This window comes from Lissotriton helveticus, chromosome 8 (genome assembly GCF_964261635.1).
Source record: "Lissotriton helveticus chromosome 8, aLisHel1.1, whole genome shotgun sequence".
Lineage (NCBI taxonomy): Eukaryota > Metazoa > Chordata > Amphibia > Caudata > Salamandridae > Lissotriton > Lissotriton helveticus.
Genome location: NC_136069.1, coordinates 757,117,186 through 757,144,440, shown reverse-complemented (window position 1 = coordinate 757,144,440; position 27,255 = coordinate 757,117,186).

Genomic DNA, 27,255 nt, shown 5'->3' with positions numbered 1-27,255 from the left:
CAAGTTAACACTGTTTTAAAAAGGGATAACCTTGTCAGTACCAGTTCACCTCCCAAATACAATAATAAACAACAGAAGAGGACCAGTCAACTTTTGCAAAGGACCATCTGCTGTGTGACAATGTGCATCGCCACATTTTTTGTAATTTATTATCTCTTTGTGCTGGAAACAATTTGTTTTGGATTAACTCTGTAGATTATGTAGCAGATGATGGATTATGTGGCAAATACGGAAAATCCATACATATTCAGAAAATGCTGCAACCGTAAAATCGCATAGTTCCAGTAGCCCTGCTTATAGTCTGCAAATGCTCAGGAAAACTCCAAGTGCCAGAATCCTTTGCAGTGGTCTTTCTGATTTCTAATGAAATTGACTACTGTATCAAACATTTTAATCACATTTGGAATTCTATAACTTTATGCACACTGGTTATGAGCTTTTCCGCACTGTACCGGTTATGGTGTGAAGCCAAGGGACATGACTGTTGATCTTATTCATTCACTGGGAAAAGTTCTGTCCGATGCCATACATCTGATCTGTTTATTTTAAAAAGATATGACAAAGCCAGTAAGCTTAGATTGGTTATTGTGTACACATTTGTTAAACCCATTAAGCCTATACTGGGGATTGTTATGGTACTTACATGGAATTTCACAGAATACTGTAGTAGGCAAGGTTTTGGTATTAGCTACTTAAGGTGAAGATTTGCACTGAAATAATCTTTGTTAGACATTCTTAGGGGGGATTGTTTTTATTTTCTAGACAACTTTAATTTTGTATATATTTTCAATTTTACTAATGGCTGGCTTGTAGTAACCTTTATGCACGGTACAGTTATCCTGCCTCTATTACAGTGTTAAACCAATGACAAATAATGTAAACATGATTCATTGGGAAAAGTTATTTCATGTGCCATAGGTCTGATCTATCTTTTATAAAAAAAAAGTCCTGACATAGGCTGTAGGCCTGGATTATTTATTATGAAACACACCTGTTAAAGTCAATAGGCCTTTAAGGGTGGATTTTTATTCCACCCTGTGAAAGCCTGCAAAAGTAATTTGTTACGTGAAATCTCAAAGATTCATTTTTAGGCAAGACTTTTGGCCTTATGACAATGTCGGGCGGACAGTATGGGAACCGCCCGACCATGGGTCGGAGGTTCTGAATGCTTAATTACAATGCGACCGCACATGGTGCTGTCACAAACTCCCATTTCCTTGTGGGAGCTTGTGCTGCAGCCGAGAGCCCACTCGGCCCCAAACCAGAGGCTGCAGGGTCAAGGGGGCCCTGTAAGTGGCCCCCAATATCACTTTTCAACAGGATTTCTGAAAGTCTGTCTGAAACCGGCATTGTAATCCCAACCTCAGAAATGATGTCTATTGGGATAAGTGCTGGTCTTTGACTGGCCGATGGGCTTCTTGAGCCTGTCGGAATCCAGCCGGCATGACCGGCCAGTTTTGACTGCCTGCATCGTAATGCGGCAGTCAAAACTGAAACCGTGATGAGGCTTGGAAATCCTCTGACCTGCAGTCAGAGGCTTTCTGACCCTCATTGTAATCGGCCCCCTAGTGTTTTTTACCCTTTGGACAAACCTTAGAGGTACACAATTTCCACTGTAATAATTCTTTATCTTCAGAACGTTTAACAGGCTTAGTTGTCTGCCAGGATCTTGTAATGAAAATCATTTATGCCACTGCCATATATACCAATGGTTCAGGCATTGACTCTCTTGCCCTGTAAGTGACATTTGTCTGACCATATGTGCACAACAACCTGAAAATTGAGTGCATTTCAGTGCCAAGGCTGGTGGCCAGTCCTTTACTTTTCCATGTTCTAGTTCCATGGCCCTTTCATTCATTTCCCTCTTCTTTTATTCTCATGATTAAAGCTTGCTACACCTCCAGAGCCAGTTCTACCTCGCTGCTTGCTTGCCGCTCAGTTTAGTGTACTGCAACATGCAGAGCCAATGCATCTAAACCACTTGACCACCGTGGAACAATAATGTCATAGAGTTTCATTGCTTTTAACATTGCAAAATGGTCAACATGTTGGTTCTAAATGTGGCAATGAGATGCAACTATAAAACAATAAACTATGTACAGCACCATTGCAAAACCACCTGCTGCTTTATTTAGTTTTGCTAATGCCAAAATATGTCTGTCATTTATAGGCGACATTGTGTTTTCTTTTTTCAGTTTTTATTCTTTTACATTTTTGCATATGTTGCTGAATCTTTGCATACACTTTATTGTGGTTGTGTAAATGAGTAAATATAAAAGTTACTTAGTGTTGAATAAATGCATGAGTGCAAGGATGAGTAACAGAATACATGTATGATAACATATTCCGGACCTTAACTCATCAATGACTAAGAAAGCACTTTATAATATGCCAGACCTATTGACATTGCCAGTGCTTATCAACCTACCAGTGGTAACTAGCTGATTTTCCTAGTTGCACATCTCATCACTCGGTTGCGCACACAAGCTAGAAATGTGTGCACACAAACATTCTGTTGACGCACAAGAGGAAGAATAATAAGAGGGAATATTGAACACATCCACCCCCAAAAATAAACAAAGCTGTTCATAATAATAATATGGAAATATAGCAAGAAAGCAAAGAAGATAAACCTAAAGATAAGTTGCAAGACTAAACATTCTACCACTTACTACTATGATACATTACAGGAATTACAAGAATGAAATGGAAAGTATAAAAATCAAAAGTGATACTTTACACTGGCAGAAAACAAAATTATAATTCTCCCCCCAAAGAAACAATAAACTCACAACATAGTTCTTCGAGAGGTAGGGCTCCCATTGGCACTGGCACCAATGGGGTGCGAGCACATCATTGACTTACGTTCAGGATTTGCACTGGATTTTAATACACACGTTAATTAGATCCCTTTCCCAGTCCTGAGGCAAAGTAGCCGGGAGCTGGAGGTACTCTTTTAAAGCACATACTTGCAAATTGATTTCTAATCTGCTTTTAAAACTGTGTGGTGTCACTCACTCTTTTCTGTGTTCTCACGCGCATCTGGTCAAAGTCCTTTAGCGAACAGCCGATCTTAACGCTGTTCGCGCTCTTCCTTACCCAGCGGCCGCCATTAGCACAGGCGTGCGCGCTGGCCACGCCTACTTAGGCCACGCCCCCTGACCGGACTATAAAAACGCTGCATCTCTAGCGCCTGACAGATCCCTTTCCCAGTCCTGAGGCAAAGTAGCCGGGAGCTGGAGGTACTCTTTTAAAGCACATACTTGCAAATTGATTTCTAATCTGCTTTTAAAACTGTGTGGTGTCACTCACTCTTTTCTGTGTTCTCACGCGCATCTGGTCAAAGTCCTTTAGCGCACAGCCGATCTTAACGCTGTTCGCGCTCTTCCTTACCCAGCGGCCGCCATTAGCACAGGCGTGCGCGCTGGCCACGCCTACTTAGGCCACGCCCCCTGACCGGACTATAAAAACGCTGCATCTCTAGCGCCTGACAGATCCCTTTCCCAGTCCTGAGGCAAAGTAGCCGGGAGCTGGAGGTACTCTTTTAAAGCACATACTTGCAAATTGATTTCTAATCTGCTTTTAAAACTGTGTGGTGTCACTCACTCTTTTCTGTGTTCTCACGCGCATCTGGTCAAAGCCCTTTAGCGCACAGCCGATCTTAACGCTGTTCGCGCTCTTCCTTACCCAGCGGCCGCCATTAGCACAGGCGTGCACGCTGGCCACGCCTACTTAGGCCACGCCCCCTGACCGGACTATAAAAACGCTGCATCTCTAGCGCCTGACAGATCCCTTTCCCAGTCCTGAGGCAAAGTAGCCGGGAGCTGGAGGTACTCTTTTAAAGCACATACTTGCAAATTGATTTCTAATCTGCTTTTAAAACTGTGTGGTGTCACTCACTCTTTTCTGTGTTCTCACGCGCATCTGGTCAAAGTCCTTTAGCGAACAGCCGATCTTAACGCTGTTCGCGCTCTTCCTTACCCAGCGGCCGCCATTAGCACAGGCGTGCGCACTGGCCACGCCTACTTAGGCCACGCCCCCTGACCGGACTATAAAAACGCTGCATCTCTAGCGCCTGACAGATCCCTTTCCCAGTCCTGAGGCAAAGTAGCCGGGAGCTGGAGGTACTCTTTTAAAGCACATACTTGCAAATTGATTTCTAATCTGCTTTTAAAACTGTGTGGTGTCACTCACTCTTTTCTGTGTTCTCACGCGCATCTGGTCAAAGTCCTTTAGCGCACAGCCGATCCTAACGCTGTTTGCGCTCTTCCTTACCCAGCGGCCGCCATTAGCACAGGCGTGCGCGCTGGCCACGCCTACTTAGGCCACGCCCCCTCTCTATAAACATGTGCATGCACAGGAAGCGCAGCGGACGAGCGCAGCGGGAGCGCCGTTTGCGCGCCGAAGGCGCGCCAAGGGCAAGCCCGTCTGTGCCCGTCCGGGCCCGAACGGACCCAGGCCCATGGACGCTGCCAGATCCTTCCCCTAGTCGTCTGACATATTCAGCAGACACGCTTTTGGATCTCAGACCCACAAAAAACCACGGTTGTCGCTACATTCATGATACAGGTAAACCCTTCACTAACTGCCCGCGTTGCTATCCAACCACTCAGACCATAGCCAACCCCAGTCTTCAACTGGGACTTCTCAACTGTCGTTCCCTCCCCAAGCACGCACTCGAAATCAATGAATTGATCGAAGATCAAGGCTTAGATGCATTATTTCTCACAGAAACCTGGCTTTCCGACAGCACCGACGCGGACGCTGTATCCGCCCTTCCCCTAGGTTACCTCATCCATACCCTCCATAGACCAAAAGGAAGAGGAGGTGGGTTGGCCATAATCTACCGGGAACAGCTTACTTGCAGAACCAGTGACGCCCAAATTGATAACTGCGAAAGCTGTCACTTCTCCCTTCAATCTTCCCCGATGCATTCCCTTTCGGGGCTTTTGATCTATCGGCCCCCAGGTACTCTCGGGAAATTTCTCAATGCAGTTACCGAAACTGCCTCCCAACTAGCCGCCTCTGTTTCCAACTTCCTCATCGTGGGCGACTTAAACCTTCACTTCACAGATCCCACTGACCGATCTGCTTCGGACCTACTAGTGGACCTACTGTCACTTAATATCAGGTTGGTCAATAACGAACCCACCCATGATAAAGGACACCTATTAGATCCCGTCCTTACTAATGCCAATATCACCACCGGCTCACCTCTGTCACTGCCTTGGTCTGATCATCTTCTAGTCCCCTTCTCATGGGAGGCCCCTATCGTGTCCACCCAGCCTGTAAAAGTAAAAGTCAACGACAGACGATGGCATAAACTCATACCATCAGACTGGTCGGCCATCCTCTCTAAAACTACCCCTGTACTATCCTCCGACGCCATAACGGCCGATGATCAGTTTTGCTCCTGGATCACATCCTCCCTAGACATCCTTATCCCCTAAACCTCCTCCCTCAGAAACAATAAACGTCTACCCTCAGCCCCATGGTATACTCCAGAGCTCAAGTCGCAACGGCAGGACTGCAAAAGAGCGGAGCGGTCATGGAGAAAGGAGAAATCCAACGCCAACAAGGACGCCTACTCCACCTCCCTATCAGCTTATAAATCCGCAATCAACAAGACAAAAAGTCGATTCTTTCAGGAACGAATCGAAAAAGCTGCATGTTCAAGCAAAGAAACCTATACCATCCTGAAAGAACTGCTTAAGCTCCCTGACCCCGCCCCTAGAAACCCCCAAGACCCAAAGGCAGACCAGGAAAAATGTAGTCAGCTAGCCAACTTTTTCCAAGAAAAAATCCAAAAAATTCTTGACTCCATCCCCCCGACCAATTTGAGCGAGACCGAAGAGCCCCTTGACACCCCGAACGCCCCCCGCCTAACCTCGTGGGGACAAATTAACCACGAAGAAGTAGAGATCACGCTCACATCCATCAAAAGCGGATCTCCTAAGGACCCCGCACCGCTCCGGACCCTTAAGGAAGTCGCTCCCACCATCATCCCCCCCCCACCAAGCTGATTAACGCCTCTTTTCAACAGGGAGTCGTCCCCCCCAGCTGGAAAGCGGCAGTCGTTAAGGCGCTGCTAAAAAAAAACACCTTGGACCCAGCTGAACTAGCCAACTACCGACCAATATCCCTCCTCCCCGGGACCAGCAAGGTTGCCGAGAAACTGGTGAATAAGAAACTCTCCCAGTTTCTTGAATCCAATAATCTGCTAAAAAACTCGCAGACAGGATTCCGCCCAGGACAGGGCACCGACATTGCCCTCCTGGCTGCAGTGGAGGAGGCCAGAGCGCTCTTGGACGAGGGAGGATCAGTGGCAGTGATCCTCCTCGACCTGAGCGCAGCCTTCGACACCGTCAACCACCAACTCCTGGTCAAGCGGCTCAAGAAGGTAGGAGTAGAAGGCATCGCTCTATCCTGGCTCTCCTCCTTTCTGGCCCAACGCTCCTTCCAGATCTGGGAAAATGACATCCGCTCCTCCGACACACCCCTCCAATGTGGTGTGCCTCAGGGCTCCTCCCTGAGCCCCACACTGTTTAACATCTATATGTCCCCATTGGAGGAGGTCGTCATCCCGTTCAGAGTGAGCATTGTCAGTTATGCGGATGACACACAACTAGTTGTCTCCCTTTCCCACCCTAGCCAGCAGCCAGCGGACCTATTCAATTGCTTGACGCAGATCCAATTGGTGGATGAACAACTCAGCCCTAAAGCTGAATGGGTCTAAAACTGACATTCTCCTTCTGGGTCAGAAGGGACTCACCTTCCCTGTGAACATCTGGCCACCCTGTCTGGGACCCCCCCCTGTCCCTAAACAGGAAGTAAAAAGCCTGGGAGTATGGATCGAAACGGACCTTTCATTCACCACGCAGGCCAAAAAAGTAGCAGGCACTTGCTTCGGGCTACTCAAATCGATGAGAAAGATCCTGCCCCTCCTTCCACCTACATCGCAAAGACTTCTCATCCAAGGCCTCATATTGTCCAGGCTTGACTATAGCAATGCCATATACCTGGGCGCCCCCGAAGCAACCCTAAACAAACTGCAGAAAATCCAAAATGCGGCCGCCCGGATCCTCACGCATACTCCTGCCAGAGCCTCAGCCAAGCCTGCCCTGAAACTCCTCCACTGGCTCCCAGTGAGGGAACGAGTAACATTCAAAGCCTTAAGCCTGGCCCATAGGCTACTGCAGAATCAGGGCCCACCGATTCTGAGGAAATTCATACAACCCTACAAAGCCCCTAGTTCTCTTCGATCGGACATGGAGTCCCTTATCGCTGTCCCTAGATTCAAGAAAGCCCGCACGGGTGGTAGACGTTTCTCGATCCACACAGCACGTCTATGGAATGCCCTTCCTCGAGACCTGCGGAAAGAATCGAACTACCTAAGATTCAGAAAACGACTCAAAACATACCTGTTTCCTTAAAATTCTAACCACCCCGACTTAAACATTGTTTCGCCTTAAAAACTGCCTCTGTTAAAACTACTATCCCCCTTTTTCCACCCCCAGCCCCCACTGGTGTAGGGTTCGTCAGCGCTGGGATACCTCAGGGTGACTACGCGCTCTATAAAATTTTTAATAATAATAATAATAATTAGGCTTCTGATCCTCCTACAAGGAATTTTTTGCAAAATGTGACATACTCCACAGGTTTCCATTTTCCTAAACAACCACATTATTTTTATCCTAGGTTATAAGGAAAGGTCCCACATACTTGAATTCACCTTTGCCAAACCACCTAGGATTTCCAAACTTTGTGAATGCCACCATGGTTGGCGTCATAATGCTCTTTGTATTAATTTAGATACACAACCCCATCGCCTTCTTTGGAACTCACCGTTTCCAATCTAACCACTAGGGATTGAGTTTAGATCTTGATCCCCATCCCTTTAAACATTGGAAAGGAGAAATCTTTGTAACATTGTTGAGAGTGGAGCGATGTGCCCTCAGTTTTACTCTCAACATCTTTCTGAGAGATCCCCTTGCCTTCATGGCTGCCTGAACACAATCCCTAACCAAACCATTAATTATTTCCACAAGCCAATTGGCCTCTGGTGCATAGTATGCAGCATGTCAATGTTCAATGGACAACTCCCTGAATATGTCTTTATTTCATCAGAGACAACCTGAACACCATTGTCAGTGAGGATTATCTTTGGAACGCCCTCATATGTAAAAACATCTTTTAAAAACGTTCTCAGTTGTTATGAAGCCGGTGCAACAAGCAGTTACCCATTTGGACACATAGTCCACTAATACCAATATATACCTTTCATTCAGTGCCAACAAATTAAGGGGCCAACAATAGCCAACCTTCTACATCCCCACCAATCAGGATTCCGCAAAGGCTACAGCACCGAGACCGCAATCCTAAACATCGTGCACGACATGCACAAATCTCTAGATACCGACAAATGCTGCCTACTCATCCCCCTGGACTTATCGGCAGCCTTTGACATGGTGGATCACAATCTACTCATCAAGGCTCTGCAAGACAGATCAGGTGCTGACGCAGGGGTCCTACAATGGTTCTCCTCCTTCTTACAAAACCGCTCCCAAAAAAAAACCTCAAATCCTTCACACCCCGTCAACAGAGGTGTCCCACAAGGATCAGTGCTCTCCCCTCAACTGTTCAACATTTATATGGAAACCTTCACCTCCATACTTAAAAAAGTCAACATCACCTTCCACCTCTATGCAGACGACACCCAGATCTATCTGGAAACCTCCTCCTTTGAAGATATTCAGAGACTAAACAACACTCTCAAAGAACTACAACGTTGGCTAGCCATAAACCACCTCAAACTCAACCAAGACAAAATTGAAATACTCCTCATCCCTCATCTCCAACAAAGAAGAAAATCCCCAAACCATGGAATAGATCAAAGCAATCGATGCTCTCAACCCGGCCAACTCCATAAAATCTTTAGGAATCACCCTGGATGTTAAACTGGACATGGACAGACACATCAAAAACTCCACGGAAAGTGCCTTCCTCAATCTGAAGCTTCTCAACAAAATAAAACCCTTCATCATACCCAAAGACCTCAAACAAGCCACCCAATCCCTGGTGATATCCAGACTCGATTATGGAAATGATATCCACACTGGGACAGCAAAATCCCACCTAGCCCCCTCAAAACCACTCTAAACACAGCAGCCAGAATGGGCACCAGAGTCAGGAAATTTGAGCACATTGCACCTGCACTCAAAGAACTAAAATGTCTCCCAGTAGAGATGCGTGCCACTTCAGAACTGCACAAAACCCTCCACACAGGGAAACCGGAATACCTGACTTCCAAACTCAAAAAGGCCGGCCAGACAAGGAATCTCAGGAGCTCCAACTCCCTATTGCTCATCCCTATGAAAACATGCAAACAAAAATACGCTGCATGATCCTTCGCTGGAAACACACCCAAAATCTGGAATTCAATCCCAGCACACATTAGGACTATCCTGTCCTTTGTAAAATTAAAAAAACTCCTAAAAGACCTCTTCCTCAACTGTGTCTTCCCAAACAGTTAACCCTCGCTGTTGGACACTTCCCGACTTTCTGCAGCACCATGCCACTTTCTTTCATCATCTACCTCCTCCAAGTGCCCCTACGCCCCTCCCTGTTACACCCCTCCCTGTAATTGGTTCCGTTCATGACAGGGTGCGAGGCTCCCAGGTCTGCGTTACCTCATTTGTCGCATCACACGCCAGGACGCTATGAACCAATTTGTATACCTATGCCTTATTTTGGGGCTCCTGCAGTACAATCTGTTGTGCTCCGCTACCCTCAGGTCTGGGCAGCGCTATATAAAACTCGTCAATAAAATAAATATTAAATAAAAATAAAAATAAATAAAGCTAAACCAAGCTTGCACCATGGTTCCTCTGGCACCTCCACAGGAGATAACGGTGCCACCCTCACCACCTTGGATTTCTCACTATTTGCACAGATTCCGCAGTATCTCATCAGCACTTTTGTTAATCTGTCAATATACAGGACACCAATAATACTCCCTCACAAGCACTTTGGTGAGGTTCCTGCCAAGGTGTCCTTCGTGGACCAAAACCATAATCTTGTTCCTTAACCCTTCAAGTTGAATTATATGGTCCCCTCTGAACAACTTGCCATCAATGATATCTAATTCCTTCTCTCCCCAAAACATTTCCGTCTCCGCTGAGATCAACATCTGTTCAGGCCACCCTTCAACTGCAAATTTCTTAACTTTTTCCCACTCCTCAATTTTATTACATTCCTAACTCTACTCCACCTCATTCAATGCCTGTTCTCTTACCCACAAGAGTGAGATCTCTGTCTCTGACAATACCTGTTCCTCCAGCGGTAGCCTGGAAATACAGTCTGCTGCAGTATTGCCCAATCCCAGGATATACTCCACCTTGAAATTGAATTCAGGCACACTTTCCACCCATCTCTTGATCCTGGGGGGTTGCCCTTTCAGTACCCTACCATGTAAACACCAGTACCAAAGGTTTGCGGTCAGAGGTTCTGAAGAGGTTGACAGTCCACTCAAATACATTGGTTGAGATCCCTGAAGTCCGCACTGGATTTGGACCCATTATCCTTGGGTGGGAGGACCACAGTGGCTAACCATTTTGATGATTTGATCTTTTCCACTACATCTAACCTCTTGAACCTGTCCAACTCCTCCCTCAAGAGGCTCATCAATAGCTCAGGTACTTTCCATAATGTACTGACTAGTAGCTTGGCATTATGCTTGAGGACAATCTTGTGTTCAAATCCCCTGAGCAAACCCACATTTTTCCTAAACACCTCAGGAAATTCACCCACTACATTTAAAGGTAATACACATCATAGTGTAACCAATCAGATCTATATTTGTACCACTATAACTGCCAGGTGAAACATCAAGGTCACTTGTTTCTATGTTGTCTTTGCCAAAGATGGACTCCCAATTTTTGTCACCTACTAGCATGAATGGGGAACCTGAATCTCCTAAACCCATTACCTCTTTTCCATCCACTAATGTTTGGCACTCAGGTATTTTCACTCGTCCATCATCCACTTCTCAAACCATTTGATTCACTCCCAATTCTTCCATCTGCAATGCACACAAAATAGCATGTTGGTGCAAATCAGGGTGCTCATCTATAGTCTACACCTTTGTGTTTTTAAATACCCTTGCTAGGTGTCACTTATTCCCGCAACCCCTACAAGTCAAATAACGAGGAGGATGAATATGGGTGCTATGAGGAGCAGCATGGGCCCCTCCTGGAGGACAACCTTGTGGATGCCCTAGACGCATCAGTTCAAGACTACATCAAGAAGGTGGTGGAGACAGCGGTTCCTGAAACTGTTTAAAAGGCACTAGCGGCCGCATTGAAACTTATTACGGCACGATTAGAAAACTTCATGAAACGTCATGGTATGCTTCAGCAGGACGCTGTGAACCCTTCCACGTCTTCTGCTACTGCTAAGGCGTACAGTTGGCAGCATGCGCAGGCCCGTACTAAGTTGCCGCCGCCTTCTGCTCGGGATCACCTGTACTCAGGATCTTCGACTCCTCTTCCATCGTCATCCAAGATGGTTATGGATACCAATACTGTACGGACACTGACTGCACTGGACACACTGTGTCTCCTAAGAAAAAGAAGGCTAAGAGGGCCTCAAACCGTTCACAATCCCCTCCCGTTTACAAGCCCACAAATCCGTCCGACTTCAATCCACAGAACATAGTGCAGTGATAGGGAGGTCAGGAGCCGACTGCAGTCGGAATGCCCTCGTCCAAATGTGCCTGATAAGGTCACGGAAATGCCCAATATAGACTCTAATGTGTTGGCTTTCCTGAAGGAATTCAGAAGGATCCCAAGAAGGGCATTGATGGGGCCTGACGCGGGTGCCAGGATAAATTGCTAGTGTTAAAGCAAACAAATGATGGATGGAATGCTGACAATGCAAACATTCTACCCCAGTGAAAAGATCTTGGGTAAATCCATTGTTCTTTTGCCCACTATTCCACCCCAGTTTGAACCGAGCCATATGCAAATCAGTCTTGAGCCTGTGCCCCATGGGAACAGTCCAGACCGAACTGCCAGGCCAGGTCCTCCCTGGAATGGAAACAAGCATCCTGGGACCGGTATCAGGGTATGTCACCCTTCTTCAGCCAGGTTAGCTTGAATCCAGTGGCACAGTGAGCAAGGGACCCATGTCAGAGCATACCCATCCCACTTAGGGCGAAAAGTGTTACAGCAAACAAAAGATGGACAGAATGCTGACAATGCAAACATTCTCCCCCAGTTAAAAGATCTTCCAGACACCATCTGCCCCTTGTCAAAGATCCTGGAATCGGCCCTGGTAGCCAAGGAGACTGGAGATCCTATTGACCCGGATATTCTCACTGGGTGGACACAGCGTGCCATCTGCTTCTTGGGTAATGCTAATTACCCATTTCATCAATGTGCAGAAAATCCCTCTTGATGCATATGTATCCTAATTTAACCGAACTGGCGTCGGCAGAACCAGGTCCCTTGGTGGATCGTTTATTATTCGGAGAGCGATTCGTCAAATACGTCTCCAAATATGTGGGAACTTTCACCTCGTAAGACAAGACACAAGCAAATATGAAGCAGATGAGGCAGGGGCTGCTCGCCAGGCTGCCAGTACCAGCAAGGCCTACCCAGAGAGGGTTATGGTCGAGGAGACTATCAGGATCCCACCAGAGGCGGCACGGTTTACCCCAGAAGGTGGTTTAGCCATCGCTGTTTCCCTCGAGGATGTCAGAGGGGGAACTCCCAACCTCAAATTACAGCAGGTAAGCCCACTGGCTCTGTCTCTGTGATCTCTGGGGGTCGGATTCGCCATTTTCTTCACAATTGGCATACCATTACTCAGGACGCCTGGGTCCTTCAGACAGTGCAGGGTTTTTAAATAGACTTCTTTCAAAACTCCCCGGCAAGAGATCTCACCCCCCCCCTCTGGATTTTTTCCCAATAAGACGAGCCTATTTGTGAGGAGGGGCCTGCGAGTTTCTGCAGCAACGTCTTTCTGGTCCAAAAGATGGACAGCGGTTACAGGCTAGTGCTAAACCTGAAGGATTTCAATTACTTTGTACTCTACCGTCACTTCAACATGGAAGGGATCCATCTTCTAGCAGACATCCTGAGACAAGCAGATTGGTTGGTCCATCTCAATCTTAAAGATCCATATCTGACTGTCCCCATTTTTCCCTCCCCATCGCAGGTTTCTGCAGTTCCAATGGCGCGCCAGGCACCTGGAATACTTGGTCCTGCCTTTCGCTTTTTCCTCATGTTTCACCAAGTTATTGAAGCCAGTGATCGCACACCTCCAAGAGCAGGGTATAGTGTACCTCGACAACATTCTGATCATGGCTCCCTCAGCTCCCCTAGCAGCTCTCCATCTGCAAATAACAATGACACTGTTAGAAAGTTTGGGGTTTGTCATAAACAAATCAAAGTCAATCCTGGTTCCAACGCAGTCGTTGGAGTTCTTGGGGTTTGTAATCAATTCCCAAACAGCCCAGCTCCAGTTGCCCAAACAGAAGCTGAGGGATTTGAAGAGAGAATTGAGGAAGACTTTAGACACACAATTGATGTCCTTACGGGCAATCGCACATTTGGTGGGCCTGTTAGCCTCCTCCAGACAGGTGATTTTTCCGGGACAGTTGCATTATGGAGCCCTTCAGTGTCTCAAGATCAGACACCTCCAGAAGGGCCTCTCTTATTCGGATCAAGTTCCCCTTACGAATGAAGTCCAGGCAGAGATTCAATGGTGGTTAACCCATGTGGAGTCATGGAATGGTCAAGCAATCTTCGGATCTTGCCCGGGTCCGATCATAGATTCCGATGGCAGCAGGTCGGGTTGGGAAGCCCGCTGCGGGGATGTTACCACGGGGGGAGATGGTCTCTTCAGGAGTTGGAGTTGCATATCAATTGTCTCGAACTCCTGGCTGAGTCATTTGCGATTCGCACACTCTCTCCCAGGAAGGTATCGTGTTGCATTCTATTGAGGATTAACAATATTTCCGCTGTGTGCTATAGGATTAGCAAGTTGGGGGGAACCAGATTCCCGATGTTGGCGAAGATCGCCAAAGACTTCAGGCGTTACTGCCTAGCGCAACAAATCACAGTGATTGCGGAATACCTTCCTGGTAGAGCCAATGCAGTAGCAGACTGGCAATCCCGCCATCTGAAGGATTACACCGACTGGAAGCTTCATCCATCCCTGTTTTGCCAGATCCAGTCACTTCTTCAGCTGGAGGCCATATCCCCTGGCGAGAGCGACGGATGCAGTCACACAGGACTGGTCTCAGAACCTCCAATATGCATTTCCTAGTTTTGTCTTGATACCCAGAGTAGCGAATCAAGTGGCAGGAAGCTCAGATTTTTAGGGTCACCCCCAATTTGGAAGCCTCAACCATGGCTACCAGTTCTGCTGGAGATGGCGTGCGACTTTCCAATTCATCTCCCGTGTTTTCCATTGATGCTACAGAGCCCTCAGGGAGAGTTCCACCCGCTAATCCTCGCGGGGCAGCTATCCCTCATGGCCTGCAGGCTTTCCGGCAACAATGGTCATTGCCAGGAATTTTGGAGCAGGCTTCCAGTTTTATCCAACTAGCCCGGGCCACTTCTACCAGGAAGCGATATGGTTCCGCATGGAAGGCTTGATTGGGTTGGCGCTTGGAGAAACACCTGGATCCCGTGGAAGCAGATATCTCTCAAATTGTGAATTTTCTCTCCCAGAAAGTCACAGATGCTTTATCCTATAGATCAGTGAACAATTTCCGATCAGCCATCTCCGTGGGCCATGCACATGTGGATGGCAGACTGGTTGGTGTGCATCCAGTAGTGTGTAAACTTCTAAAAGGGACACGTATAGCTAATCCTCCTAAGGCTAAGTATACCTCTTTATGGGATTTTTCTAAAGTGCTGAACTTGTTTGAGAACTGGCCTAATAATGACTCACTGTCCAGAAAACAATTGTCAGCTAAGTTGGCCAAGTTGCTGTGTTTATCTGCATGCTGCAGGGTTTCTGATGTTAGAGTATTAGACTTGGAGGGTAGAATATTTCCACCTGAGGGTGCGTCTTTCTGATTACACCTCGTACAAAAACGTTTTCCAGATCAGTTGATTACAATGCTTTTCTATTGAATGATAAACTTTGTGTGGTAAAATGTCTCAAGGTGTATGAAGATTGTACATGGTCTCTTAGACCGGCCGGTTGATCAAGGTTACTAATTGTTTTGCAGAAACCTTTCAAACCTGTTGCCTCTGCTATGATTGCCAGGTGGCTTAGATATGTAATGTTAGAGGCGGATATTGACACAGGCTTATTTGGAGCGCAATCAGTTAGCGGCGCTATGGCCTTCAAATCATTTATGTTGGGTACCAGTATACATGATATCATGAAAGCTGCTAATTGGTCTTCCAGTGTTACTTTCAAACAGTTGTTTTTATAAACCTGTGGGTGATGTTGCTTCTGTTGTTTTGGACAAGCGTTAAACTAGCATAATCTGAAGCCTCCGGTCCTGTAATAGAATAAAACATTTGCTAGCATTCGCACCAAGAATTTTCAATTCTATTAAGGATATGGAGGCGAAGATTTTCCCGCCCAAAGTCCATATTATGATTCATAATTGTCATATTTACCCTCCCTGGACAACCGGTTTATGTCAGTTATTGTGAGTACGATTTCTTGTTTCAGGTACAGACCAGAAAGGCGAATGAACCATGGTGGTGGTTTCTTGGTAAGGAGGGGTCTTTGGCCTTTTTGTGCAAAGTCTACAGTTCCTGTTTTGTCATTGGTCTGATGTGATCTGGATTGGTTTCCTGATGTTCTTGGGGACTATAATCTGTTGAAGTTGCACTCTGTTCGTTGGGCAAAGAAAGAGGAAGTGTTCCGGTGTGCAGAATCATTTATAGGGTTAGCCTCTATAGTTGTTGATACTGTTATGCTAAGCATTCTGGGAATGTACTTTTTGCAATATGTTAAAAATGCTCTTATTGGCTGCTGTTTATTGCATTAAAGAAAGAGAAAGCATAATCTTCGCCTCCGTGTCCTTAATAGAATTGGAAATTCTTGGTGCGAATGCTAGCAAAGTTTTTATTGCACTGTATCACATTGGACACAGGGCTCGAAAAAATAGCAGGCACACACGCTGAATACTCGCAGCGTGGCAGGCAATTCCACAGGAGACTAAATCTGAACCTCCTCAGTACAATGGCACATGCTCTGAGATCACGAGCGGGTCTTCACGGATTGACAGGCACTGATACTGGGAACTCATGTTAGCAACAGCTTCGCCTGGCCCGGCCTTTTTCTAAACTGCCTCCAGGGTAGCAATTAAGTTTTTCTAAAAATCCTGAAAAGAAAAGCTATCAAATTAGTAAAAAATGTAGACCCTTAGGTTTCCACAGCAGCTCACCCACCGTCTGTGATGGTCCAAGTGCACCTTCAGCACTGTGCCACTCTAAGCAGCATAAGCTTCTATATCATTGCATGCAGGGTTCATTGGTGGATGTTTAAAATCTTTGCAAATGTTAAGAGAGTCTATTACGCCAGGAATTGGGTCAATCTCTTTTTATTACTTCCACCATATACAGGACAGCCGACAGTTCACAGCCTTCTTCCCAACTCCACTCTCGTTGTCCCATGACATTCCATGTGATGCCCTTAATGCTCCAAGGGTTAGATCATCATTAAAGAGACATATAATATATTATATGCGTAGACCACAACACACAACATTTAGACCTAGTGAAGAGCTTCAAACATGTGCTGTGAAGGATAATATTGTTACTGCAGGCATACTTCAAAACATTCCACATATTGTATGTGTGCCTTGCAGTAAAACACATATTAAATTTGTAAAAGGGTATTGGGAAATGAAAGCTTTTTGCATTGTTAATGTCTGCCTCAAGGAGGATTGTGTTGGCTCAGTGCTCTGTCTGCCAATTTTAGTAGATACAACTTTGAGTCAAAAACTATTGGTGTTAGTAATGGAACACACATGTACAACACATGGTATGCCAATAATATTCCAACAAATAAGTTCAGGGGCAACATTCCAGAACACAAAATGAGAGCAAGGGAAAAGTGGATGATAAATCTTATTTATGTGAGGATTTTGCATCAGCCTTAGCCATATTTCTATATTATAAACTTTGTAGGTATGCGTATAAATACGAACATTATATAAAATAACACAATTAATGTACGAAAAGTGTCATATATTATTGCAAGTTAAAAGTTATTTTAGAAACTACTGAAGTTACCAAACACACAAACAGTCCCTAATGAGGTTCAATTAGGAAAGCAATCATCCCAATGCAACAGAAAAAGTGCTCAACTTAATGTAATCTGTTAAACTGGAAAAGGCATCTTGAGTGAAGGAAGGTCACAACACTTGCCCAAGGTGATGTATTGAGGAAGTGGTGATGAGATTATTGAATCACAGTGGTCTGCAGGGGGCTATCATTAGCACCTGTCGTTCTTTTAATTAGTCATTCCTTTTAATGTTTGTCGGTTCCAAACTCCTTGACTTTCCCAAGTTCATTATTAACAAAACCAAACAAGGCAGATGTTTTGGGACTGGTGTTGGGGCACCATACGTAATAGGAATCTCCAAGGATTATAAAGTTATTAATCAGCAACATTTCCATGACACTAACATCCATGGAAGAATTAATTAGCAGTCTGTTGTGTGAAAGGATATATTGCAAATTGTCACACTATGATACAAAAAGGATAGCATGGGGAGTGAATGCTGGATAACCCAAACCTGAGCGAAAGGGTAGTTTGCCAGCTTGTGACACCATTGGAGCTGACTAAACCTTTATATAAAGCTATTAGAGGGCCTATAAATATGTAATAGAATTGGTAAAATGTCTATCTCATGGTATGAGATTATGGGGCTGCCCCTCACAAATCCGTGGCCTTTTTCACATGAATCAGTCTTAAGAATATAGGGCCACATGCATCAAGCTTTTTTGCATTCGCAAACAGTGCGAATCGCAAAATTCGGCCATTTGTGAATGCAAAAACCTTTTTTGGGATGCATCATTTTTTTTCATTTTTCGCAATTTAAGAAATCGCAATTTTTTGCAATTTCACAAATTGCGATAGCATTTAAGAAATCGCAAATTTTGCGATTTCTTAAATGCTACGCATGATTTTTTTTAATTTGCGAATTCGCAATTAGGAAGGGGAAAATTACCATGAAGTAAACCTTCATGGTAATTTGCGAAAAGTTTCAAAAATGCATTTTTGAAACTTATATTTTACACACACACATGCCCTTGGGACATGTGTGTGAGTAAAATGTACTTACGTGACATTTCAGGGGGGGGTCCTTTGGACCCCCCCGCACCCTTGAAATTGCATTCTCATTTTGCGATTCCTTAATTGCAAATTCACAAAATGAGAATGCCTTGCCATTGATTCCTATGAGCCTCTGGGCCCATAGGAATCAATGTGAAGCGATTCCTTATTTGCGATTCGCAATTAAGGAATCGCAATTAAGGAAAATTAAGAAATCGCAAAAACTTTAGCGAATTCTTAATGCATAGGAATTTGCGATTCCTAAATTGCGATTCCTTAATTTTCGCAATTTAGGAATCGCAAATTCCTACAATGATGCATGTGGCTGATAGACTCTGATATATATACTATTATTCCATTCGCAAAAATTGGTCACAAATTTTGAACCGACTGTTTCTGAATTGAATAGTATTTTGTGATCAAGAATCGGTACTAATAGGCCACTTCTCAAAATATTGAATTGCAGTGGGTTGCAGAATGACCTGCCTAATTATTATTCATTAGGCAGGTCGCAATTTGTCTGCAATCACAAGTGCAAGGGACAGCAGACGGCCATCACTATGACTCCATTCCAAAATGGAAAACTATTTTTTTTTTTAAAGCTGCCCATGTTTCCTAAAGGAACTTGCACTGCTTTTAGAGAAAATATGTTTTCCATTTTGGAAAACTTCAGAGGATCAGGCAGTGAAATGTACCAATTCTTGCGGATCATCACATGCTTTCATATAGGAGAATGTGTGCTGGGGTTCATTTTATTAGCTCAATAGTCAAAAGTCCTCTTTGTTGCTACAGCTTGTTGACATAACTCAGGGGCATATTATCAAGGACCGGTGTTAAAATTATCGCAGTTTTATCGGCAGGAAACTGCCGATAAAACGGCGATAATGGGCTTGATAATACGCCCTGGTTAATTCCCATAGAAGCCCATGTTAACATCAGAACATGGGCTTCTATGAGAATTAACAAGGGCGTATTATCAACCCATTATCGCTGTTTTATCGGCAGTTTCCTGCCGATAAAACGGCAATAATTTCAACACCGGTCCTTAAGTCTTTAGGCCACTAGTTGTTATAGTATGTATGAGGTTGTACAAAAGCATAACCAAAAACGATGGGGCCCCTTGAAAAATATGTTGGATAACCTATGAGATTGCTTCAGTCCATGGGATAAAGTCTCAGTCATAAGTAAGGCTCCCTGCTTTCCATTTTAACTGATTTTTACAGATAAACACAGACAGAAAACCATGTATTTTCTTGCCTGTATTTATTTTTAAATGAGGATCAATACCACAAACCCGGGAACCCTAGTCATAAGTGTTCACCCTGCCAACAAAAACAAATTCAGATTCAATGAGAGTGTATTTCTGGCTTGCTTTGCTGACTGTCAGGGTCCTAAACCATTCATTGACAGTGTGGATGACCTATTCACAAATGTAAGCACAGTCATAAACTCTTATTTCCGACGGAATCCAACTAATATTCGCCCCCAAGAAGTCATGCAGGTATTTCTGGCAGATGTAAGCCCATTTGCATTTCGGCAGATCTGCGCCACGAGTGTGGAGTGCTCTGCCCACGTAAAATCCCACTCAGGGGTGGAAATATAGGTGCTCCAAGCCATACTTCGCCTTCAAAGATTGGGAATGCCCACATCGATGGGTTTTTGTCAGTGTTCACAAGCTTCTCTCCCTTCCCTTTTATCTAAGGGATGAAATGAATCCCTTTTAATTGTGGAAACGGAAAAGAATCACCCCCAGATATGACAGCACTGTAAGGGAAGTGTTTTCTCCTTAGGGAAAATATATTCCCTGCCTGTGAGTAGTTCTTCACTATGAAAACTCCACATATAGGAACTGGATCCCATGGTAAATGTCACATGACCATCACAGAAGTACGACTGGAAATCTGCGCTTCTGCAGTACTCCTGAAAGCTTTTATTTAGGTTGATTGCATAAAAACAACAACTTTTGTGAGATGTTTAGGGCGACTTGCTCCGTCTTCCGTGGCATTTTCTTTCCCAATTCGTGGCCATTAAATTTTTGGGGGAAGGAAAGGTCAAAGAGCTGAAATTAATCAAGGTCCGCAAGTAATTCAAAAAATTATTTTTTTCAGACATGACTTTCAATACGGCTGATAGATGATGGACACTGAAATAATTCATTTCCTAGGCATTGTGGCCATTCAACACTTTTCAAGAGGCTAGGCAAATCAAAATAATTTTTTTGGGCCTAAGTAAAGGCCATAAAAGCACCAAAATATATACCATCTTCACATTCTCAGCTAGGATAAAACATCAGCAAATATATATATATATATATATATATATATATATATATATATATATATATATATATATATATATATATATATATATATATATATATATATATATATATATATATATATATATGTAACAAAGCCTAAAAATAAAGGGGCATATTATCAAGGGCTTTAAAAGCCAAAGAAGCGGAGGCAAAAATATCGCCCTAGCAGCAACAGGGTGCTATCATGCAAAATCGCATGTTAGCACCCTTTTCCACTACGTTTCCCTTTGCATCTCTAATGAGATGCAAAGTGGGTGTTCCAGAGCAAAATAACCTATTATCAAGCTTCACACTAACCCTGTTAGAGACAAAAAAAAACAACGCTAACCACGGTTGACGCTGCTTTTTTACATCTGCTAATTTTCAGACTTAGCCATGTAATCCAATGGGAGGTGGATTACATGACTAAGATCACCCTGCCCTATCAGCAAGGTTTCCCTGGTTGCAGTGTGATTATCGCTGGATTTCCAGAGATAATCACACTGTTTATCAGCTAACGCATGAACTCCTATCGCTTGGGAGATAAGCGTTCTGATAGCACGCTATCTCCGCGATGGAATCCAGCGTTAGCCTGTGATAATTATCCTCGCGCTAAAAGCGCTGAGCGATAATTATCGCATGACCTTTCTAATATGCCCAAAGTTTTTTAGCACAATACATTTAAAAAGTTAGGACTCATCATTTTTGCTTAACTTTATAGCAGCAATAAAGTACCTGAGTACAGAAGAGCAGATATCCGGGGTAGCTACAGATTGCAAATATCTCAAACCATCTTTGTATAAGGTAAAGTATGGTGCAATAAAATAGGATGCAAAAACTGAACTCTTAATGAGCGATACAGGTTGCAAAATAACATAAAATGCGCATCTGATTGTAAATAGACCACATCACATGGGCAAAAAGTGAAAAAAGGCAACACCGGAGCCGGTCAAAGGGAAAGCACCTAGGTGAGGGACCATATTTAGTCTTAGCCTTGTCAAATAAAATCTGTGAATTTAAAAGATTTTGAAGGCCATTTTCCATTAATCCTAAAAGAATTGCGTTGTCTGCCTATAAAAGTACTGGGACTGCATGAGGGAACGTCTTTACTACATAGCTTTAAAATAGCATCTAGGGAGTTGATGCAAAATAAAACCAGAAAGGGCGCTAGAATGCAACCCTGCCCAACTCCCCCAGGTGACCCTCATCTGTTTTGTACAGTCTCTTGTTTGTGTGTACAGCACTTTTGTGGTTGTGTCCCAGTGCAGAGGCCTTATAAGTTCCAACAAGGGGAGGTCAGTGAACGCCTGATCCATTAGGTACCACAATATCTTCCTGTTCACCAGGTCAGAGGCACAGGCAAGGTCCATAAATGCCATGTGAAGGACCCTCCCCTGGACTTGCCATCCTTCCCACCAGAAAAGGTCTAAATTAAGAGCCTGCCTTGTAGTCCCTAAACTGGGTCTATTGACTGTCGAAAAGAAAGAGTAAGGGCCATATGTATCAAGCAAAATTGCATTAGCAAAACGCCGAAATTCGCAGAATTTCGGCGTTTGCGAATGCAATTTTGCCAAATGGTATGTATTAAGGCAAAATAAGGAATCGCAAAATTTGTGATTCCTTATTTTGCGATTGCATTTAAGGAATCACAAATTTTGCGATTTCTTAAATGCAATGGAAGAAGCACCGAAAAAGTGCAATTTGGCCTTAAGGAATCCCAAATTACCACCAACTTCAAGTTGGTGGTCAATTCCGATTTCTTTGAAAAATTCACTTTTTTGCATTTTTCAAAGTGGCATGTACGTGCGCCACATGTGCACCCATGCTTATTTCAGGGGTGCATCAGGGTGTCCTTTTGACACCCCTGCACCCTTGAAATTATTCTCAATTTGCGTTTTTCAAAATTGCGAATCGCAAATTGAGAATAACTTCCCATTCATTCCTATCGGCCTCCTGGCCCATTGAAATGAAAGGGAAAGTATTCATTAATTGCGATTCGCAATTTGCGAATCGCAATTAAGGAATATTAGGAAATCACAAAAAAATTGTGATTTTGTACATACATCCCTATCTGCAATTCTCAAATAGCGATTTCTATAAAATCGCTATTTGAGAATAGCAAATCAGGATGTTGATACATATTGCCGATAGTCTTAGCCCAATCCTCCAGTACTCCAGTTTACCCAGGATGACGTGGGTAGTTTAATTATGTTTGATATCTCTGGGTATAAGTTAATCACAAGGGATAAATGGATGGGACATGATTGCTTTGTGGAAGAAAACACACCTCTTAGTGCATGAGATTTTGTGCCCAGTAGCGGCCGCCATAAACTGAGGGTGGGGAGATGGGTGCAGGGGTCGCACGGGGTGGAGGGGGATCACCCGGGCAGTGGGGTGGTCGCGCAAGGTATTAGAAATACTCTATAAAAGAGTAGTACCTTTAGCCGCCGGCCGCCACCAGCATCACATCTCACTGCCTTTCCTCTTCCTGCCTGGTCTCAGCAGCCCCTGGGACATACTCCAATCCAATCCCCGGAGGAGCACGGGGATTGGCTTGAGCGGTCTAGAAAGATGCTCCGCTCAGGCCAGGGAGTCTGTGGGCTTTCTCCATCCCCGCCACTCAATGCAGCTGGGCTGGAGAAAGCCTAAGTGGGCATGTGTGTATTGGTCAGCCTGAGACAGTCGTCCAAACACACTTGAGCACTTACCGAGTGTATAAGCTCTCCTCCTCCAATGCCTCAGCCCTCCCCCTCCCTACAGCACTGGCTAAGGGCCAAGAAATGCAAAATAAAATGATGCAAGAACATCATTTTATTTTACATTTGTTGGCTCTGAGCCAAGTAGTGGGGCGACGCTCTTCTGCCATTGTGGAGGAGCCGCCCCTGTTTGTGCAAGATCAGTTGTAAAGGGAACAACATCTATTGTGTCCCCTTAACCCTTCCTATAAATGTAGGAGAATTTAGGTTGCCCTGAACTTGAAAATCCAATTAAAAGATCCAATCATATATTAAGATTTTCTTGTTTAAAACTCCTCATAAGTTGAGTGTATGAAGTGACAGGTGGCTGCCCGCTGTAAGCCCACAAATGAATTCCTCACTATGGATGCATTTGGTGATATTAAAATCACCTTCCCATATAACTGAGATGTTATTATTCCCCTGTCTATTCCCAATGCCTAGGAGTGTCTTTCCCAAGTCATGAATAATCTCTACAGGCCATGAAGAAAAAAAAGTTTAAATAAAATTTACACATTAGTAAATTGAAGATATAGAAATTGGTACCATGGGGTAGATGTTACAACCTTAACCTTCAATTTTACGATGGCCGAAGGCCCAAAGATAGCCAAAACCCCTATCTTCTCCCCGCAGATGAGGGTTTTGTGTTGCAATAATAATATTTAAAACCATTTAATGCAACAAAATCTTTGTTGTCATTCAATTTGTCACAGACAGCCACAATGTTCCAGGAAAGGAGCTGCATACCATGCCCAGGATTGGCATATGTCTTATCCTAATTTACATTATGCAATGGCTAAGCAGAAAGGAGAAGGTTAGTAACACCATCAGCTGCATCAATTGGTCTGGGCCTACCATCTGTGTGGAGTGGTTGCAGGCATCAATCATTTTCTGTGAACCCTGACAACACTTCGGTTGGTGCTTGACTATGCAGAGCACTAGGCGTATAACCTTTTAGAGGTGAGTAAAAAGAACGTAACAGGCGTGCCTTTATTTTGCAAAAGTTTGAGCTTACCATACTCGTGCATGATAATTGAAAATGGACTCACTCAGGATCCCTTAAATTAAGGAGTACATAATCCCCCTCTATAGATTTCGTCGTATGACCAACCCAATTTATTCTGCGGGCCATAATTAGTTTGTCAATGACTTCAGGGTGGCAGTTCACATTTCTCAACACCAGTGTACAGCTTCTTTCATAAAACCTTTGCAGTTCTCTTATGTGTCTTTGGCCAGGGGTGGAACTCCCACAAGGACCATCGTATATGGAGACTTGCTTATCTGCCAGCCGATAAGAAGATCTTACGGGCTGCACAAAAGGATTAGTATGCCGGGATCAAGGCAGCTAAAAGCAGGTACTATTCGGACCGAATCGAGAAGGCGGATAACAACAGCAAAGAGATCTTCTCGATTGTCCAAAACTTTCTATCCCCTGGCGCCGCCCAATCCCTGCTTCCTTCTTCTGCACCATGGTGTGAAGAACTGTCCTGCTACTTCACGGACAAAATAAAAAAAATCCAACTGGACCTGGAAGCTGCTCAAAAGGCCTTTGTGACCTCTTCTGTCTTTGTACCACCTGATAGACGATGTCCTGAGGCTCAGTTTGCTGCCTTCCGGCCAGCATCGGAATCTGACATACGGCAAATCCTGGCGGCCTTAAAGTCCGGATCTCCTTCGGACCCTTGTCCTGCCAGGGTTTTGGGAGGGATAGTGGATACCATTGCGCAAGAGGTGACCCAGATTGTCAACCTCTCCCTCTCCACTGCCTCGATTCCGAGAAGCTGGAAGGAGGCAAAACTGCTTCTGCTGTTAAAAAAGGCTGGTCTAGATCCATCAATACCATCGAGCTACCGGCCTATCTCACTACTGCCAGCTCTAGCTAAGGTGTGTGAGAAGGTGGCCTTTAAGCAGCTGGATAGCTTCATCGAATCCTCTCACGCCCTGCATCCTGCTCAGTCGGGTTTCAGGGCGGCCTACAGTACCGAGACGGCTCTGGTTGAGGTTTCCGAGGCAGTTCGGGAGTGCCTGGATGGGGGCGGCAGAGCGGTCCTGATTTTATTGGACCTCTCTGCTGCCTTCGATACGGTGCCCCACGCCTTGCTTACCGCAAGACTGGGTGCCATTGGCATCTCAGGGCTGGCCCTTGATTGGCTTTCATCATTTTTGAATGATAGAACTCAGCAGGTCTGGCTGCCCCCTCATTCTTCGGCCCCAAAGAGACTGACAACTGGAGTTCCGCAGGGGTCTACGTTGAGCCCTTTATTGTTCAACGTCTATATGACCCCCCTACTCTATCTGGCTGAACAGCTGGGAGCCAAAATAATGGCATATGCTGACGACACACAGCTGCTTTTCACCTGGCCTAAGGGTGTGTTGGATCCATCAGCCATCCAGCTCTGTCTGTCGGAAGTCTTTCGGTGGCTTGCACAAGTCCAGCTTAAGTGCAACGAAGACAAGTCGGAGGTCTTGTTTTTTGGCTCCTTTCCGGCTAACTTCAAGGACAAGATCTGGCCTTCAGACCTACCCTGTCCTAATATGATGGGGGGCCCAGCTAAGAACTTGGGGGTGTGGTTCGGCCAGGACCTGAAGTTTTCGGATCACATAAAAAAACTAACGGGTATCTGCTTTGGCACCTTGCAGACCCTGAGAAGATTTTTTCCTCTCCTTCCCAGGGCTGCTAAGGAAACTGTTCTCCGAGCCCTGATATTGTCTAGGCTCGATTATGCCAACGCCTTATTTTGCGGCTTGCCTGGGTATATGATTCATCGCCTTCAGGTGATACAAAATGCCGCAGTACGCCTGCTTTTCTCGCTCCCTAGGAGGACGAGTGTGCGGAGCCACTTACGTAGCTTGCACTGGCTCCCGGTACCACACCGAATTTTGTTTAAAATTCTGGTGCTGGCATTTAGAGCTGCACATGGCCAGGGCCCGATGTATCTGCGGAGACGATTTTCATTTTACATCCCTAATCGCGCCCTGCGATCGGCTAACCAATGCCAACTGATTGTGCCTAAATATAGATATGCTCGATTGGGAGGCCAATCTATTTCAGTCAAGGCAGCTTATGCTTGGAATGCCCTCCCCCTCTCTCTTAGAGCCTCTCCAACCATCACTGTCTTCAAAAAAGATCTTAAGACCTATCTTTTTAATGCTCCACTATAACAGACGTACTCATATGTTCGAGGCAGAACTACTCACCGCGCCAGGATACCCCATGGTAATGGAGCGCGTTATAAAAGCTTTTAAAATACGGATACGGATTACTGTAAGGAAGTAAGTGCAATCTTTCAAGAACACCTTTAGGTTCAAACAAGGAGATGGCTTGAGAATGATAAGATGGATTTCTACACCCAGATGGATAGTTACACTTAGGCTCCTAGTCTGAATCTAAAGGGGCTATGCCCCGTCGCCCCATACGCTTTATGTAACAATGGACAAAAGAATACCAGTACTGGGTCAGCTTGGTATGAGCTTGGGGGGATCTGTCGAGGTCTTTGATGAAGAGCCTCTAGTGTAGGATTCATTTACTTGTAGGCAGTCGGATTCTTTGGAGGGTCTTATTCGATGCCCCTCTTCAGGAACATCAGTTGGTCATCGCCACACTGCCATGGAAAGTGTGGCGTGAAGAAACTCAGAATATTCTTGGTGGGTCAAGCATAGTGCCGCCTCAGAGCAGCTACGCAATCACCAGGGAATGGCGGTTCCCTGGTGGTTGTGGCAGATGCAGTGGTTCACTGGCCTCCAGATCACCCTAGTCGTAATAGGGCAGTCGGGAACCACCATTGTGAGTTTGGCTGTCCGTGGACAGACAGACTCATAATAAGGTCCTTAAATACAAACTCAGGCTAAAAGTGCTTTCTCCAGGAACAATACACATATTTCCATATAACAGCTTTTGAAAGGCTT